The sequence below is a fragment of the Anopheles moucheti genome, chromosome 2 (assembly GCF_943734755.1).
Source record: "Anopheles moucheti chromosome 2, idAnoMoucSN_F20_07, whole genome shotgun sequence".
Classification (NCBI taxonomy): Eukaryota; Metazoa; Arthropoda; class Insecta; order Diptera; family Culicidae; genus Anopheles; species Anopheles moucheti.
This window is the reverse complement of record NC_069140.1, coordinates 62,464,551-62,470,702: the sequence shown is the minus strand read 5'-3', so window position 1 is coordinate 62,470,702 and position 6,152 is coordinate 62,464,551. Positions and strand designations below refer to the sequence as shown.

The 6,152-nt window shown below is 44.9% G+C and overlaps 1 long non-coding RNA gene across 1 annotated transcript; it reads right to left on the bottom strand.

Moving 5' to 3' along the window:
* Positions 1-303: 303 nt before the first annotated feature.
* On the bottom strand, positions 304-687 carry LOC128298983 (uncharacterized). The gene is made up of 3 exons (XR_008287287.1): positions 616-687; positions 454-548; positions 304-377 (listed from the first exon to the last, which is right to left on the bottom strand). It is a non-coding gene; the product is annotated as an uncharacterized LOC128298983 (long non-coding RNA).
* Between the last annotated feature and the right edge of the window lie 5,465 nt (positions 688-6,152).

Here is a 6,152-nt window from a genome sequence, read left to right as displayed (position 1 = left end):
AGGCCCATCGAGGAAGACCTTGGCTTTAAGCCCAACGAGGAAGACCTGGCCTTCGAGCCCTTCGAGGAAGTCCTGGCTTTCGAGCCAACACGAAGACCCCCAGCGGTCAAAATCTTCGTTAAGCGGGCTTCACAGAGGCTTCAGTTGGTCCAAGTGAAGCCTCTGTGAAGCCCGCTTAACGAAGAGCTTTTTTGTGCATGTATTGGTGTGCAGCGCGGTATCCGCTTAGGTATGGGTGCGTTATTTGCTTGCATATTGGGATTATGTCATCATATCGTAGGACAAAAAGTAATTTTTTAAATAATTTATTATTGCTTTTATTTACATATTTTTCACTTGCACTTTTCTTGGTTACAGATATGGTGTTATGCGTAGGTCTGAAAATAAAACAAAGTTTCAATTAATAATTAAATCTTTAAACTTTGTATAAAACATACAAAAGTACACACTTACCATGCTTAATTTTTTGTCCTTTCCGCTTCATTCTTCTTGGACAGTGTTCATGGTCTTGTCCTTCGTGCCAATCACTTTACAATAACAAAAAATACCTACACCGATAAAAGAAAGATGTAAATTAGATGAATTAGTCCAAATGTATTGAATTTAATTACTTACCAAAATCCCGCGGTAGCCATAATATATTTTCAGCGTCAACTTGTCTTGACGCCGCGTTGGTCAACATTCCACAACTTTTCTCAATGTTTCCTTTCCGATTTCAGTGGCATAACTTTCCAGTCACTTGGCGGTAGTTAGCTCTTCCGATTGGGTGCCATTTTTGATTGTTTTTAATGGTTTTATACACCATTTTTGTTCTATTCTCACAAGACACCTTTCCACGTCGAAGCAAAACAAACTATGGCTACTACGGAAAGTCGGTCCTGTCAAAATGATTTTTACACACACATGGATAATTCCATAAGCTCAACGTGTACATACACATCGCGGACGGTGCGAAACTTTCGTAAAGTTCGGAAAGAGCGAGTCAAGAACATGCTTGACGAACAAAAAAACGGAGATAGCATGTGTCGATGCGTAAAAGTATAGGCCAACGAGGGTTGGAAGTGGGTGAAACGCAGAGAAACGAGTAAAAGCTTGACCGCTGGGCCCTTTGACCTTCTGTTCATTTTTTAAAAGAGATAATAAACACAACGTAGGGTGAAAAGTGAACAAGTGAATATAGTTATTCTGGACAAAACATTTAGTGCGTAGTGACCAGGATACGTATTGGACAAACAACAGCGTAGTGATCAGAATACGTGTCGGAAAAAACATTCGCGTAGTGCTCAGAATACGTATCGGAAAGTATTCGCTAAAAAGTGACTCAATTTCGTATCGCCAGTGAAGCAACCAAACTACGGAACAATAGTGAAACGCAAACTTTCAATCGCAGTTTAGTCAACGTTAAGAGTGAATAAGAACAAAGGCATCACAATGAGTGAAGAAACCCGCATTCGCACGAAGACCAACAGATTTGAAAGGTATGTAATTTCACTCCGTAACATAGAAAGCTTCGCTAAAGGCTATAGTGAAGATCACAATCATCAAGTAGGCGATCGTCTGATTAGGCTGGACAAGGTATTCGAGTTATTTGAGTCTGTTGACGAACTATGTGCGTTGCCTATAACAAGCGAATTACAGACAAAAGTTAGTATGACCACCTCAGAGATGGAAGAATTATTCTTCAAAACTAAAGCTATTTTGTCTCAAGTAATTCCCATGCAGCACAAGAAAGAAGAAGAAAAAGCTAAGGAAGAAGTGCCATGTAATCTGAAAGGAGTAAAATTGCCATCTATTAAGCTAGAGGAGTTTGATGGAGACTATAAAAAGTGGTTAACCTTTCATGATAGTTTCAACTCTTTAATACATACTTCTGATAAAATCAATGAAATACAGAAGTTTCATTATTTGAAAGCCTCCTTAAAAGGAGAAGCTGCGAGTTTGATACAAGCCATCGCTATCACTACGGATGGCTATGAAATTGCTTGGAAAACGCTTGTTGAACGTTACTCCAACAAGGTTTTGTTGAAGAAGCGACATGTTCGCGCCTTGTTGCAAATTCCAAGAGTTAATCAGGCGAGTGACGAAGCTCTTCGAAAACTGGTAAATGATTTTTAATTGCATTTACAAATCCTTCAACAATTGGGAGAATCAATTGATGAGAAGAGTACCATTTTGGTGGAAATACTGAGTGATAAGCTTGATAAAGCCACTCTTAAGGCATGGGAAAAATCTATTGCCCCCGAAGAGCAACCTACGCTCACTAAAATGATCGAGTTTATTAAACGACGTTCGACTATGTATGAAAGTTTGGGAATAAACGCACAGCCGTTAACATCTATGATCGGAGAACGTAAAAGATTCCCTCAAGAACGCAAGGCAATCGTTAACACAGCATCCACAAGTGTAACGAAATGCGCATCCTGTGGCCAGGCTCACAAAATTTATCAGTGTACAAAGTTTAACACTCTTAATGTACAAGATCGTCGCAATATGGTCAACCAGAAACGTCTATGTTTCAATTGCCTTAGCGAAGGCCATCAAAGCAAGAAATGTACCTCGAAATACGTTTGTAAGATATGTGGTCAAAATCATAATACGCTTCTACACATCGGTTTACAAGAGAATGACAAGCCTTTACGATCATCTGATGTCTAGCAGCCCATTGCTACCATTAACGCCTCGTCCACTCAGACCAACCGACCAGGTTTTACACACGTTTTGTTATCTACAGTAATGTTAAATGTTATCGGCCTAAATGGAGAGAAATACCCTGTGCGAGCACTTCTAGACAGTGGTTCGCAAATAAGCGTTATTTCAGAACAAGTGTGCCAGCACTTACGCGCTTCTCGCAGGCCAGTTAAGATATCTATTGGTGGTATCAATGGAACGCTATCGAGTGCACGACATGAAATAACTGCAGCAATAGAATCGAGATGTGAGACGCGTAAGGCAAAAATGGTGTTAGTTAAGCTCGTCCAAACTGAAATCTTTCCTGGCGAACTCAAATGCTTAAAAAAGGGTATTTTAATCCCTCGTTCCTCAAAGTTAAAACTGCTCAGTCCATTTATTGACGAAAATGGATTGACTCGTGTTGGCGGACGTTTGCGACAGTCTGGAGCGTCATACGATATTCAACATCAAATCATCATTGCTGGTTTTCATCCATTCACACGAATGCTTCTAGCACACACACACATCGCAAATCCATGCATCTGGGCGTATCTGGAACATTGGCTGTTGTTCGAGATGAGTATTGGCCACTCAACGGTAAACGAGCTATTCGCAGTGTCATACGGAACTGTTACCGTTGCTCTAGAGCAAATCCGCAACCCATTCTTCAACCAGAAGGACAGCTTCCAATTGGACGTGTTACACCTTCCAGTGCTTTCACTAGTACAGGACTGGATTACTGTGGTCCATTCTTGCTAAAACCACACCATCGAAAAGCAGCGGCTCGGAAATGTTATGTCTGTGTTTTCGTATGTTTCAGCACAAAGGCGGTTAACTTCGAATTGGCACATGACTTAAGCACTCCTACCTTCCTAATGGCACTTGACAGATTTGTGTATCGAAGAGGAAAACCATTACACATCTATTCGGATAATGGAACTAATTTCATCGGGGCTAGAAATGAGTTGAACGTCATATATCAGATGCTGCATCAAGACCAGCCTTCTCAGCCGATTGCATCACACTTGTCCAACGAAGGTATTCATTGGCATCTTATACCACCGCGTGCACCTAACTTCGGTGGTTTGTGGGAAGCCGCTGTCAAAGCAGTAAAAACTCAGCTTGTTCGTTAACTAGGCACATCGTTATTAACTTCAGAAGAGTTGAACACCGTTTGATAAAAATAGAAGGCTGCCTAAACTCGCGACCATTACTCCCTTTATCAGAGGATCTAAACGGCTTGGCATGTTTGACGCCAGCGCATTTCTTAACGCAGGGTAATTTGCGAGTGTTGCCTGAACATCAGTTAACTGAAATTCCTATTAATCAATTAAGTAGATACCAACTTCTCCAGCGATATTCACAATCTCTTTGGCAACGATGGAAACAAGAATATTTAAAAACGCTCAACATTAACCACCGCGCTAAACGAGATGAACAGCGTTTGAATGTAGGAGATGTAGTTATCATCAAAGATGAGCATTTACCCGCTGTGCAATGGCCATTGGCTCGAATCTTGGAACTACATCCAGGAGCGGATGAAGTCATCCGCGTGGCAACGCTACGCACACCAACTGGTGTCATAAAAAAGGGCAGTATCAAAGATTTGCTCATTAGAATGCGCTAAGGATAATTAGTTGAAAACTGGGTATTTCAAGGCGGCCGGTATTTTGTATCAGAAACCAAAATTTCTTAGAAATTCCGCCTAGCGCACGGCTTACGGTAGCAAGCGCAACATCTTTGCTATCAGAGCGTAAGATGCTTCCCGCGAGTGATCCGCTCGCACCCGAAAAACAGGGTAAAAAAGGCGATCCTTCGCTGGTTTTAGTTAGTTATTATTGAACGAGCAAGGACTAAGGATAGTTTTGAAGACAAGGAGGCTGATCCCGAACATCAGTTCATGGGTTGGCCGCAAGCACGGGGAAATAGATTTCTATCTTACCCAAGTCCTAACGGGACACGGGTTCCTGCGGAGCTACTTCGTCAACAAAGGTATCCTGGAGGGCTCGCCTAACTGCCCGGTGTGTGAGCATGACGTGGAAGACGTCGACCACGTGATGTTCCATTGTCCACGGTTCGCCCGAACACAACACGAGATGCAGCAACAGAGCCACACCCGCTTGACGATGGACAACCTTGCCACGGAAATGTGTGTCAGCCGCAGTACATGGGAAGCAGTCCGGACGGCCGCACGGACAATCTTCAAAAGCCTCCAAGTGAGGTGGAATGAGGAGAGTCCGCCGACGGCCAGAAGACGACGGCATCAGCGACGGAGGAACGCGGATCAACGGGGGCAGCAATAGCGGCCCCCCGCCACCAACAACACCAGGACAACGGAAAACAGAAGCAGCAGCGGTAGCGACGAGTAACCAGAGCAGCAGCAGGAGCTAGGAACCACCCGAGAGTGGCGGCCACGGACGGGTGGATTCTGAACAACAGCAGCAGCAGCAGACGGAAGACACGAAGCGGCAGCAGCAGCGAGGACAACCAGGAAGGACGACGCAGCAGTGCGCAACAGCAAGGGTGCTACGCACACACGACCCCGCATGGAGTACTACGCACATCAGCGCATCGGCAGGGTTCGGATCAGGTCGAGGAGTGGTTTAGTGCGGTCCCATCGGTTGCTTGACTCGCTTCACGGGTCAAGCTTCATGATGAATCCCACATAACCCATCTCGAGGGGCGGTGTCTAGCCGCGATATGCCCCTCTAGGTGGGTACCTTTTGAAGGTTCCCTCCCCGTTAACAAAAAAAAAAAAAAAAAAAAAGGACTAAGGATAGTTCCATCCGCTCTCGCAACCTCACGTCGGCTCTTGCAGCCTCACCACGTCGGCTCTTGCTACCTCACCACGTCGGCTCTCGCAGCCTCACCACGTTGGCTCTCGCAGCCTCACCACGTTGGCTCTCGCAGCCTCACCACGTTCGGCTCTCAGCCTCATCACGACGGCTCTCAGCCTCATCACGACGGTTCTCTGAGCATCGCATACGGCTCTCACAGCCTCATCATCCGGCTCTCATCCATCGAGGAAGACCTTGGCTTTAGGCCCATCGAGGAAGACCTTGGATTTAGGCCCATCGAGGAAGTCCTTGGCTTTAGCCCTATCGAAAAAGGCTTGGATTAAGGCCTATCGAAGAAGACCTGGCGTTTTAGCCCAACGAGGAAGACCTGGCCTTCGAGCCCTTCGAGGAAGTCCTTTCTTTCGAGCCAACACGAAGACCCTTTGAACTTCTGTTCATTTTTTAAAAGAGATAATAAACACAACGCAGGGGCGGCCCGGTGGCATAATGGTAGCGGAGCCGGTCTTCACACGAACGACCCGGACCAAAATCCCATCCGGACCAATCCCCCGTAGCAAGGACTGACTATCCGGCTACGTGGTAAAATAAGTCGATGCGGCCAGGCCGTTGTAACGAAACAAAAAAAAACATAAACACAACGTAGGGTGAAAAGTGAACAATTGAATATAGTTATTCTGGAAAAAA